Here is a 13,479-nt window from a genome sequence, read left to right as displayed (position 1 = left end):
AATCCGCCTTACCGGAATACTTCGGGGTCTTAACAGATACGGACGCAGCCGGGAACTGGGCGCCGCCATGTTTGTTTACATCCTGAGCCCTAGATTCCTCGTCCCGCCGCGTCGACGTCACCACTTCGGCCCGCCCACCAGAATCCGCGCGAAACACAGTCGACGAGGCGCTCATGCCCGCTTCAGCCGCCATCACTCTAGCGTCCTCCCTCAAGCGGCCTCTGCGCTCCGACGCCCTGGCGATCTCCTCAGCCAGAACCTCCGACGTCCATTCACACGTATCTCCTTGGCCATAATCGTCCCCTACCTCCACCTTCACTTTCGGATTCCCTCGAAGCATTTTCAACCCCCGTTCTCACCTACGGTAGCTAGCCACAGAAGTCAGCTAGCTAGCTGGCTAACTTTTATCAACGTTTTTACTTCTGACACCAATGTAATGACCTGACTAGATCATAAAAGAACAACTGTCCAGACAGAGGATTGAGTTTACGAATGGACGGTTTATTAAACCAACTTTACACAGGCTACTGTTTGGCCGTAGCCCACGCCAAATAAATGAAAGATAGCCCACAAGCCAATCGTGACCTTCTCTTGTGAAGCCCAGACGTAAGAGAGAGAACAAAGGCAAAACCTGGTCTTAACTTCCAATGCTCCATCCCCCTGCCCAACCCCCCTCCACGCCACTCCGCCAACCACCAGGATGCCCGGCATCAGAACATTCCAGGCATTCCCGGGATTGGCAGATAGCAGGTTGACTGACATGTCGGACCCCGCGAACACAACCACCTACTAGCCTAACACATAACACACAGCTGTCTGTGCGGGTCGCTACAATATGCTAATTTTACTAGGCAATTTCCCTAGCTCCTCCTTTCAACCAGATTTCACAGTTTTAAGGAACTTCATTTTCCACTGCAAGCAGAGTTTGAACCTTTACAAGGTAACTTTGAAATTTGTTGTTACTGAATCGTAACGTTTATCAGCTAGTTTACAGTGGAAGGATCTGTTTCTCATCACTGGCTATAAAATTCAGCTAACATTAATCTAGCACCAGGATCAGCAGTGTTTAGCATAAGCTAAATCAGATATTTTGCTAGCTAATTTAGCTAACTTCGGTAGCCTCGAACCCCGGCCATATATCATATAAGTTAGTTAGCCTCAAACTCAGTGAACGGCACCGTCTTGTGTTTTATTAAAAACCCTGCTGAAAAAAACATGTAAACTATAACAGCCACGGAAACACATTGGACTGTGTTAATTAATTTACATACTAGCAAGATTATTGCTTGTATGCAGGGCCAGGCATACATAGTGTAACGACCCTGGGTTTATAAGCGCGGAAATCGACTCTGCCGCTCGAGCATGCTTTTGCGGCACAGTCGATAGCGCGCCGGACCTCGGGCTAGGAGGTCGAGGGTTCGAGACCTGCTCCCTGCTGTTTCATTACAATAGATTAGACAACGGAGATGCTCAAAATCCTGGTAGTACTCGATTTCTGGACTATTGTCTTTATTTTATTTTACTTTATCATTGACTTAAGACAAGCTACCTAAATGTGACTTGTCGGCTAGTACTGAAGCAGGACATGTTTTTGAGTTACGTTTTTAGCCCAAAGCCTTGTATTTAAGCAAAACAACTTATTCAGCCTGACTGGCTTTCATTTAAATGCTAGCGTTAGCCGCGCTAGCTCGCGATTAGCATGAAGACAGAAAAGCTCACAAAGCAAATTTGGCTAGTGACAACCTTGTAAAACCTTTGCTAACATCTAACGTTACATGTCAGCTTTCAAACAGAGTAGACTAATGTGCACGTTCACTTTTTGAATATATTCCATCAAAGCTTAGTAGGGTAATTAATTAACTTCAGGCATATACCCAGTACTGCTTCAAAAGAATAGGGTTCCCATTCCTTCCGCTTTATTTTCACACAATTGTGTCTAGCAGAAGGGAACCATGAAGCGGAGCTTGGAATGGGCAAGGAGGAGGCTGATAAAGTAGCAGAGAAGACCTGATTCATCAAGTATCAATTAATTTAGGTGATTCTCACCTGGTTGGCATGCATGCACAACACGACAAGGTATGCAACATTAAGCCCAATCAAATATCCAATGTTATTAAAACATGTATCCCAATTTACAGTCAAGCAACGTTTTTCAGTTGTGTAAATGTTATGAACTACAATCTATGGTTCTTGGAGTCAATGTATCAATTGAAAGTGACTACAATTAGACATTTTAAAACTGTGTCAGTAAAGATGACAAAGTAATCTGCTCTTATGGTTCTGTTTAAACTTCTTATGGCTGCAGGGGGCGTTACTGAGTAGCCAGCTAAATCGTGCCCATTTCAAACGGCCTCGTACTCAATTCTTGCTCGTACAATATGCATATTATTATTATTATTGGATAGAAAACACTCTCTAGTTTCTATAGCCGTTGGAATTTTGTTTCTGAGTGAAACAGAACTCCTTCTACAGCACTTTTCCTGACAGGGAGTCAGATTTCAGAAATCTTGGCCCCTGATCTGGGGTCGGTTTTAAGGTCCCTGTAAATGCTATGAGGATACAAACACTGCTTACATCTTCCCCTGGATGTCAGTACGTGGTGACGCTTTGAATGGAGTCGATTGCGCAATCAGGGCCTGTATAAAAGAGCACAAGGTGGAAGGAGCTTCCTTTTCCTGCTGCGCCTGACGCACGATGGACATCGGACCTGCTCTCTTTCCAAGCTTTAGTTTAGCCAGTAATATATCGCTGGTCATGTTTTTACTCGTTATAGGTGTTAAAAACATCATAAGGTAGTTAATTTAAACCGTTTTATAGCAATTTATATCCGTTTAGTGCGATTTTGAGGCATTGCTTTATGATGCACTTTGAAGCGCCGGGCACGTTTCGGGGTCCCGGTCGTACGTTAGTGGGCATTTCGACGGACAAGAGGACATCTTTCGACCAAGAGAAGATTAGACCCAAGAAAGGATACATTGCCCAAGATTCTGATGGAAGATCACCGCTTAGTAAGAACAATATGATGATAAATCGTGTTTGTCGAAAAATGTTAAACGCTTATGCTGCCATTTTGTTTGGTATAGCTTCGCTTGGCGCAACCTGTATTGAAAAGTAAGGATAATTTAAAAAATGTAATTCAGCGATTGCATTAAGAATTAAATTGTCTATCAATCGCTGTCCACCCTGTATTTTTTAGTCAAGTTTATGAGTATTTATGTATAAGACTAGATCACTGTCTAATATGGCGCACGACATTTTCTGACCAGCTGGGCTACTTTTCTCATTGTCTAACCATGCTTTTGGTGGCTAAATATGCACATTTTCGAACAAACTCTATATGTATGTTGTAATATGATGTTACAGGAGTGTCATCTGAAGAATTCTGAGAAGGTTAGTGAAAAAATTAATACATTTTGGTGGTGATAATGCTATCGCTCTTTTTGCCGTGAATCAATGCTGGGGTAATGTTTGCACATGTGCTATGGTAATATAACGATTTATTGTGTTTTCGCTGTAAGACACTTAGAAAATCTGAAATATTGTCTGGATTCACAGGATCTGTGTCTTTCAATTAGTGTACGCTGTGTATTTTTAAGAAATGTTTTATGATGAGTAAATTGGTAATACACGTTGCTCTCTGTAGTAATTCTAGTCGCTTTGGTGAGATTTGTGATGGTGGCTGCAATGGCAAACTATGATTTATACCTGAAATATGCACATTTTTCTAAAAAAACTATGCTATACAATAAATATGTTATCAGACTGTCATCTGATGAGTTTTTTTCTTGGTTAGTGGCTATCAATATCTTTATTTGGTCGAATTGGTGATAGCTACTGGTGTTGAGAAAAAATGGTGGACTAAGAAAAATGGTGTCTTTTGCTAACGTGGTTAGCTAATAGATTTACATATTTTGTCTTCCCTGTAAAACATTTTAAAAATCGGACATGTTGGCTTGATTCACAAGATGTGTACCTTTCATATGCTGTATTGGACTTGTTAATGTGAAAAAGTTAAATATATATAAAAAAAAATTGATTTTGAATTTCGCGCCCTGCACTTTGAGCTGGATGTTGTCATAAGTGTACCGATGTCGGGACAGCCCGCCTAACAGGTTAAATTTTTTCAGACGCTTCAATCTGACACTTGTTCATGTTTGAAGTTAGGCAAAACGTCTTCAGCCACAGTAGGACGGAGTGTCTGTGGGTGTACCAGGAAAGGACATTAGAAGTTAGGTCCCCATGATATCGAAGCTTCTTACCGTCTCCACTGCAGCCCAGTCTATCGATTTTTTTTTAAAAACTGGATCAATAGATTGTACTACACTATGTACAACTCCAGTTTGCCTATTGTCCCAACAAATGTCAATTATACATTTTTACATACGTTAGAGTGCATTTTCTTTTATAGCTTTGCGTTCAACACCATCCTTACCCACAAACTGATTAGCAGGCTCTGGGTGTAAATCCTGTAATTAGATTTTTTACATTATAAGAATGTGTATCCCCAGAATGGACCTGACACTACCATGGTACACATGAAGGAGCTGTGGGACCTGACAATGGTGATAGGACAAGTCTCAGCATAAGCAAAACAAAGTAGATGGGATAATGGTCAAGTATCACCATCTACTGTACATTGACATGGAGATGATCAGCAGCTGCAAGTTCCTGGGCACCCTGATATCCTTTTCTGCCCTCAGTCTCACTTGTGCTTCTCCACTACCCTCAAACTTGCTGCACCACGACCTATGTACCAACTACAGTGTCTTATTGCCATAACACATGTAAATGAAATGTCCATATTTACTGTAAGATGTATTTATTGTAACAGTCCCTTGACATAACTACTTTGCATAATTCTCAGTTTACCCACTAAGAACTTTTTTTTGCTGATTCACAAACCTGTCGGAAACTTTCATAATATAAATTATTTTGGGACACATCAATTAACATTGGCTGCAGTATTCCGAACTTACTAGGTGGTCATGCAATAAACGTTTTAGATAATTCCCCTTAAATGAATTCTTTAAATCAAATCAAGTTGTCTTTGTCACATGCGCCAAACAACAGGTGTAGTAGACCTTAGTGAAATGCTTACTTACAAGCCCTTAACCAACAATGTAGTGACAAAAAAAAGTAAATAATTTAAGAGCATCAGTAAAATAACAATAGTGAGGCTATATACAGGGGGAGTACCGTTACAGAGAATGTGCGGGGGCACTGGTTAGTCGAGTTAATATATACATATAGGTAGAGATATTAAAGTGACTATGCATAGATAGAGTAGCAGCAAATAGTCTGGTAGCCATTTGATTAAATGTTCAGTAGTCTTATGGCTTGGGGGTAGAATCTGTTTAGAAGCCTCTTGGACCTAGACTTGGCGGTTTGCCGTGCGGTTGCAGAGAACTGTAGCTGTGGCTCCACTGGCAATCCCAGCCTAGGAATGCTGAAGCCCCTGATGTGAAAATGAAAACCTCCATGGTTAAAGGGTATGTGTTCCCCTCTGAAAAAAGGAAAGGTGGGGACATTAAATTCCTTAAGTAACACTTGTTGGAGAACAAAATACTCTTAAGTGAAAGTGGTTTGGGATTTAATTTTTCTATTACATTCTTAGGGGGCCCATGGAAGAATAAGGCTACAAAATGCTGTCCCACAGTTGTGAGAGTGATTAGGTGATGTTTTACTGATGTGAGCCGTGTTACTTCAATGATCATGGTTTGCATCGAACCTTCCACCTCCAGAAGTCAGTCCCTCCAGAAACAATGACTCTTCTCTCTCTATTACTATTTGATTGGTACCAGGTGGGCAGCGCTCTGCTTTGAAGAGGGAAGCTATGTCTTTGGCCAAAAGAGGTTTCTCAGCGTAGATGAAAAGCCTCTGAAGAGGCTTGAGTGTCTATTTATGTAAGGCAGGAGACCTAGACACTCCAGACCCTCTTTGAATCTATAAAGTAAAAAAAGTCAATGAATTTGCCCTGAAGAATTTAACTAAACTTGAGATTCCTTAGATATATGGAAACTCACTACTCAAGAGGATCCCGTATCCTGCTTTCTAAGTAGAACTTTGTGGCTGACTCCACCAGGGAATCCCTCTCCAATGTACGAATGTATTGCACTGGACCCAACATGACCACTTCCTGTGCCTCGTCAACAGTGCTAACTGGATCTTAGATTGTTTATTGAACTGTGTTTTGGGACAAATTAGCAAAACAATAAACTGATTATCACTACCCTTAAAGATTGACTGCCAACAAAAATAAACCAAATCCATGTGGAAAAGTGAACTACAACCCAAAATGTTATCAAACTTAGTGCAAATTAACAGTAACATAACATCCACCACAGTATAAAGTACTTACCTTCAACTTCTCGCTGAAGTCATATTCCACAATTTCTTTCAGTTCTGGCACAGGAGGTTTTAGGCCAAACACTTGACTGTATAGCCTCTCTGAAAAAATGTGGCTCTACACCCCCATGTACCAGACAGACAGCAATCATGAGGCACACCTGCTTGTATACGCTATCATAGAGTGCTGTCACACAGAAGACGTACAGTAAATAAAGGACACATTACATACAAAAATCAAATGTCTTACTCAAGTCATATATATTGCCATAAACAAACGTGTCTTTGTTGGTGTAAAAGTGTAACTCACCTTGAGAGTTGCAAGAATGGCATTTTTGTCAATCAGGTCCCTCAAATATTGCAGAGGAATGAATGGCACTCATTAGCAGCTGGAGAAATTCTCTTGAGGGACCACCCTCATCAGCTGCCCCTTTTCCGTAAGCATCCCTAAAAACCATGTCTATTTTTGCCTCCGGATTAAAGGGGGCTCTCTTAAAGCCTCTCATTGCACAATCATAAATGTTGTCCCTCATCACATTCATTTGGTTGGCATCTCATTATTTTCAGCAGTGTTTGGAGGTCAACACCAAAGAGAGACATTCAGAATAACAAAGTTCAGATACTTCCCACAATTCATCTGTAATAACAAGACATTTAATTATTTACAGGGATGACTTACTCATTGTCATCACCAACATCAACAGAAGAGTTTGGTGAAGGTGGGCGACAAGCCTCATGGAATGGTGGAGGGGAGGCCACAGGAAGTGGTGGAGGGGAGGCCACAAGAAGTGGTGCAGAAGATGGGGAGCCACAGGAATAGGTGCTGCCACAAGTGTAGCCTCGTTTGTAGAAGTAGTCTGTAAAAGGTCATTTAAAGGCTTATACATTTCAAAAACATGGAGAAAGCAATAAAGCTGTCAAACAATGTGCTTGCGTTCTGAAAGTGATTTATAGACAAAATGTAGCCGCATGCATCACTCACTATAGAATGTAATCAATGTGTTGGTCAAGAAGACCTTAAGGATGCATGTAGCTCTATCTATTAAATAATACTTTCAATATGTATTACATTCAACAAGCAGACGGTGTTGTTTCCTCCTCCATGGTCCGTCCTAACTCTGGAGGGAACGCCATGTCTGGAGACAGCATTCATCAAGCAATCCATGACAGTACTGCTGCGATTGTTGCTGGAAGCACGGAGAAATACAACGAGGCGGCTGTACCCATCAATGCCACTATGAAGTATCCTCCACCTAAATCAGAAAACAGCACTGGTTGATACAAAAGCTGAACACATGAAATATACAAACATCACCCTCCTTCTTTACCACTTAGATGCTGCATCGGGTTCCTGCAGTATATAACAAAGCAGCAGACCAGATATTAAATTAACATCTAAAATGTGGAACAATGTTAATGAATCAAGAGGACAAACTCCTGTTGTTCACACTTATGCACAAATACTTTGTTCCAACCGTTTTTGCCTCAGTAAGTCCTCAATATAAGCATGTTTGTTAATTTCATGATGCAGATATTCTATCGATCACAGAAGTAGCAGGAACACAATAAAACAATTATTATCCACCTGACTGACATATTGGGCCATTGCTTGCTAAACTGAACTGTTAGTTGTTGATGAACAATGAGTTGTACAACTTCTCACCAGTGATATAGATAATTGTGTCTATCACAAAGATACATCTACCTTATCAGTTTGTGGTTTCCATCAAGGTGCCATAACGAGTTTCCAGCAACACGGTATGACCTTCTATGTAGCCTCTGCGACATGGCTCTGAGGGCAGCCGCTCTCGGGTTACCACGAATCATGCTGTCCCTCACTCTGCTCCCGGATTCCCAATGCCCTTAATTGTGCTCGAACAGCCTCCAGTCCAAGTTTGTCGTTCCCAGCCACCAAGTCTTTAATCTTTTCATCCAGAGCCAAGTCTGACATGACAGAATATAATGGTGCATGTGACAAATTGAATTGTCTGGGAAAACATTTGTAACAATGGACAGGGATAAGGGTAATGTATATCATCATAGTCATTTTAAAGTCCTGTCTTGATAGTAGTCATTCTAAATTGTTTGATTGGTAAGAAACTGGAAACCATGCATCTAAAGTCTGTAGTTTATAGCATTTCGCCCAAGAACAACTGACCTTAGACGACGTTTGAGTGTTGATCGGGACATGTTGAATATCAGCCATCTGAGACACACTGAAAGCACAGGACATCAGAAACCTCAGTTGCTCTTGAGTGATGGCATAACAAGATGCACCTCTAGCTCCTCTCCAAGTCCGAGGAGCCCGGTAACCGGAACTGGCTGTAACAATAATACACTGCGTTTAGGCTACTTAATGTATTGTCACACCGCCCGCCCCCCTCATTCCAAAAACACTTTAAAATTATAGTAACTGTCACAAATTGTGGCCAAGTAATGTTTTTATAATATTGGATTTTAAAGCCAAGACATAAATGGAAATGTTGACCAAGAACAAATACAATGGGCAGCAGAAGGAAGAGTGAAAAAAACAACAGTAAACCCAACCACACCCACTACAATGCTGCTTACCTTGTTGTGCATGCCAGCCAGACAAACGCACTTCCTGAATGAACTGAGATACTTGATCAATTGGATCATCTGCTGAAGCATCATTGATCAGCCTCCCCCTAGCCCAGGCTCCTCTGCATGGTTTCCATTCTGCAAAACGACAGTTTTGTGAAAATAGAGAACATAGGACTGCAATTCTTGTTAAAAGTGCCATAGTACTAACGTTAACGTTCCTGGTTCTGAAGTTGTTCATTTCTGCATTATAGGCTTAGATTAAATATTAACATTTCAAAGGGTATTCAAAAGTAATATCTGTGCTGTTGGAAAGCTGGTATGTTGTCGATATTAGCAACGTTTTTGCAGGGTTGTCTTAGGTCAAATGAGCTTTATGTGAGTTTTGTAAATGTTTTCATGCTAATCGCGAGCTAGCACGGCTAAGGCTAGGTGGCATTGCAATTATAGCTAGCCAGCCTGAAAATACAAAAAAATGCCTAAAAAGACAAAAACATGTTTCACGTCAGTACTCCTCGACAATAAATCACCTTTATGTAGTTAGCAGGGCTGTAAAAATGTTACAAGACTGCGCCAATGGCCGGGGTGTGCGGATCAACTTTAGGATTAATAATAGTGTAATGAAACAGCAGGGGGCAGGTCTCGAACCCTCGACCTTCTAGCCCAAGGTCCGGCGCGCTATCGACTGTGTCGCAAAAACATGCTCGTGCGGCAGACTCGATTTCCGCGCTTATAAACCTAGGGTCGTTACACTAGTATTTAAAAAATAATCATCCTTGTTAACGTGGACTCAAGGGCATCAAGTCCAGGATTATCAGAGAGCAGAAGCCAAGTGCAGTCATTTAGGGTCTGTTTGCAGCGGATAAGGAAGTTCCTTCTCGCCATCTTCAATTGGGGTGTTGTTGCATCAAACTGACTACAATGATTATTGAAACCTGGTTGAAAGGAGGAGCTAGGGAAATTGGCTAGTAAAATGTGCATATTAAGGAACGCGTTAAATTAGCGTGTGTAGGTGTATTTTTTAGCAGCTGTAGGCGTTAACTTGACGTGTGCAGGACCGCTTGCAGCCGTTTATTTAGCACATGTTGAACCCCTGCAAGCACATTTGCGTGTGTTGATTTGATGCGTGCAGGCGTTAATTTAACGCGTGTATGCGTTAATTTAACGCATGCACCTGTTTACTTTACAAACGTAGCATTAAAAATATCACGTTTTGACCACGTGCTTTAAGACCCAAGCGGCGTTCCATACACCTGGGCCTGGGGGATTCTCACCTGGGGGTTTCATTTGGAGTATCGTGTATGCTTTGGATGAAGTGGCGTCAGTGAGTCACGAGCTGGTCTAACGCTTCGAACACACCGACTGTGGTTTTGCGTTTCGATACACCAGAAGTACATTCATTTCCAATGGAACGCTGCATTTGCCTTGCAGCATTGCGTTGCAGAGGCAGTTGCAGTGCGTTCTGTGTGGTGCATACGTTCGATAAATCGAACGTATGCATCAAATTGTATGAGTGGACTTGACAGAAAGTAGCAAAATATGAATGTAGATTTTTATTTTTTTTGCACATATTCAGTAAAAAGGTGGGATTACATAAAAACAGTTTGATTGCATAATTTCTTTACATTTTTATTTATTTATTTGCCAAGTATATTATTTATTCGATGACATCCTCAAATTAATTGTGAGAGCCTATAATATAATTTCCCTCCAAAATGCAATAATAAATAGTCAAGATAGGCAGAGTAGGCTCTTTCAACAATGAGACCAACGTTGAGGAAGGTGGTATGACTATTTCTTTCACACACACCTCATTGGCTAGGTTAGCAAGCTAGGTTAGCTAGCTAACGCTAACTAGCCACATCTAGCACAAGCTCACTACTAAACTGACCTGGCAAGCCTACTATCGTGGACACTTGTCTCCGAGCAGCATTTTTTGTGTTTATGTCCCTGTAGCTGTCAGCAGTTGTGTAAAAAAGACACGGTTTTGAGGATACTGCGAAAATGATTCTCTCCTCCATGTGTCCAACCGCATGCGACCATTTGCAAAATGTACCTGCATCAGTATAGTTGCCTAGTTGCCCAAAATGTTATGCAGCAGTGATGCAATGACCCAGCCGGTGTGTTCGAAGCGTTATTCTGATGTATGTCCGCGGAACAGAAGAAGCGTGCTTTGCGCCTCAAACAGATTTTTGAATGTTTTCATTATGGATTACCGAAGCAGGGCGCCTGTCTGAGGGGTTATCTCTGTGTTTTTTTTATTTTTTATTTAACCTTTATTTAACCAGGTAGGCCAATTGAGAACAATTTCTCATTTACAACTGCGACCAGGCCAAGATAAAGCAAAGACCGAGGTAAAGCCAGTTTCAGGATGGATATTCCACGGATATTCGCCAGTAGTTTTCCTTACGGCCACCAACAGCAGTTAGGGACCGTCAACATAGTGACAAATCACATTTTTCTAATTTCAATAGCTCTTTAACCATTACTCCTAAAACTTTCAAAACTGGTTGTAGCTAACCCGGTGGCATAGACACACATTGCACACACTTTTTTTGTCGATTTACATCTCACACTATTTAAAATTATTTATTTACATTTTTGAATTTCAATAGCTCATTGGTCATGTGACCTAGTGACTTCAAACAAGGTTCAGAATGTCCACTGACTACCCTTCTATATTGCACACCCTTTAGTTTGTCCATTTTCATCTCACATGATTTTACATAAATTTTTCAATATTTAAAATTTCAATAGCTCCTTGGTCATGTGACCTACTGACTTCAAACAAGGTTTAGAATGTCCACTGACTATGCCTTCATATCACACACTCTGATGTTTGTCTACTTTCATCTCATGCTATTAGACTTAAATATGTAAGCTTTGCAGGCCTTCATTTTACATGGGTGTTAATTTTTTGGGGGGCAGGTTAACAAATGTTCCAGCCTCACAATAACTATCTTTCACATGGACACTGAAAAGATCCGCAAATGGCTGTATGTGGTATGGATCAAGGACAGGAGAGGTGATGGAACAGAGGTTCTTAAAGGAAGGTGCACAGGTAGGCCTCATGAAAACCATGGTCCATATGCTCTTTTTAATCACAGTAATAGGCAGGGATTTGTCAGTCAGAGTGAGCTTGATAACGTGAAATAATAATTTTCATAGCATCACTTTCATATACTGTACATTAACACAAATCCTTCTACGCAGTTTACATAACCTGATAATGACTTGATAGTTGAGTGCATTCACAACAAGCCACCTGCAGACAACGTACAAAATGCTATAGTGCATTTGAGGGTTCCTTTTTCTGATGATAAATTGTTATTTGATGCATGGCCTACTATTTCTAACTGGAAAAATAAATTCCTATGTATTTAGTGTAACACCAAAATGTATAACATTCCAACCACAACTACACTTTCAAACTAGTTTTTTTCCTGTGCAGTGATCAACTTACATTTTGATAGATTTTTGTATTTCTGAGTGATGTAAAGGTATCGACATAGTGATTAATTAACTTTTAATGTCATTACAGAAAACATACAACAACAACAAAATGATCGAGTTAACAACACATTAGAAACAGAGCGTGTCATGAAACTGGCAAATAAAGATGACAATGGAAAGGGAAAATTGATGATGGCCAGAAATTCAGTCAACACCAACTAGATCATTACTCCAGAGACAGAGGGACAAAAGGTGAGGCAGAGACTCTAGAGGACAGGAAAGATGGCATACAAGCACAAAGTGACAATATTTTTTTTATATGTTAAAGGATTGCAATAGTGTGTTTTCAGTTCATGTTTAAGAGGACAATATCTCTTCTAAATGTGTTTCCTTTCCATATTGTAGGTCACAGCTCTGTGGCGAAGAAACAATTGCGAGGTGGTGGTGTAGGAGTAATTGACATATGTAGGTAGATATCACACTATTAAACAATAGACAGGTGTACACTAGAAAACAGGAGAAGGCAGATGTGAGTGCATTTGCCATTCTGGTAAATACAGGAAACCAAAGATTAGCAGATGGCCAAAGTCATACGTGCTTTAACGTGCATGTATGGAAAAAGCAGGACACCATTATGAAGATAAAATTGACAGGAACAGCCATAAGTGCTTAGGGTAAAGGCCATAAGTGCTTAGGGCAAGATAGACATATATTAATTTTAGGGGACAAGGGGGTCCTGCCCCCATTATAATCTAATCAAGAGCGGATACAGGCGTTATTGGGCGTAGACAAGCAGGAAGCCTGAAATGAAGGATAATGGTGGCAGATGACCATAGGAGAAGTAATTTAATTAATGTATGTAATGATCTCATGTGTGTGGATGTGTATAAAGAGCGAACCAGTGCTCTGGGAAGGTGTGTGTTCAGTGGGACATTCCAGATGGTTATACTATTGTAAATAAAAGCATGTTTTGATTTCACAAGTTCTGATAAAGCGTTATATTTCTGAGATGATTTTCCACGACAGTGGTTGCTGTTGTGAGGTCTACAGACAAAAAGTCCTTTTACCTTCTCCGTCATTCAGAGTTTAAAACTCTGCAGCCCCACAAATGTTTGTGGT

General features: G+C 40.8%; 1 long non-coding RNA gene across 1 annotated transcript; it reads right to left on the bottom strand.

The window, feature by feature from the left end:
- Positions 1-740: 740 nt before the first annotated feature.
- Positions 741-11,139, bottom strand: LOC129822374 (uncharacterized). Its single transcript, XR_008754481.1, has 6 exons — positions 10,799-11,139; positions 8,917-9,045; positions 8,504-8,667; positions 8,051-8,289; positions 7,415-7,598; positions 741-7,202 (listed from the first exon to the last, which is right to left on the bottom strand). It is a non-coding gene; the product is annotated as an uncharacterized LOC129822374 (long non-coding RNA).
- Positions 11,140-13,479: the final 2,340 nt, after the last annotated feature.

Source organism: Salvelinus fontinalis, chromosome 24, assembly GCF_029448725.1.
Source record: "Salvelinus fontinalis isolate EN_2023a chromosome 24, ASM2944872v1, whole genome shotgun sequence".
In the NCBI taxonomy this organism is placed as follows: Eukaryota; Metazoa; Chordata; class Actinopteri; order Salmoniformes; family Salmonidae; genus Salvelinus; species Salvelinus fontinalis.
The sequence above is the reverse complement of the archived record's forward strand: the minus strand, read 5'-3'. Positions and strand labels throughout refer to the sequence as shown.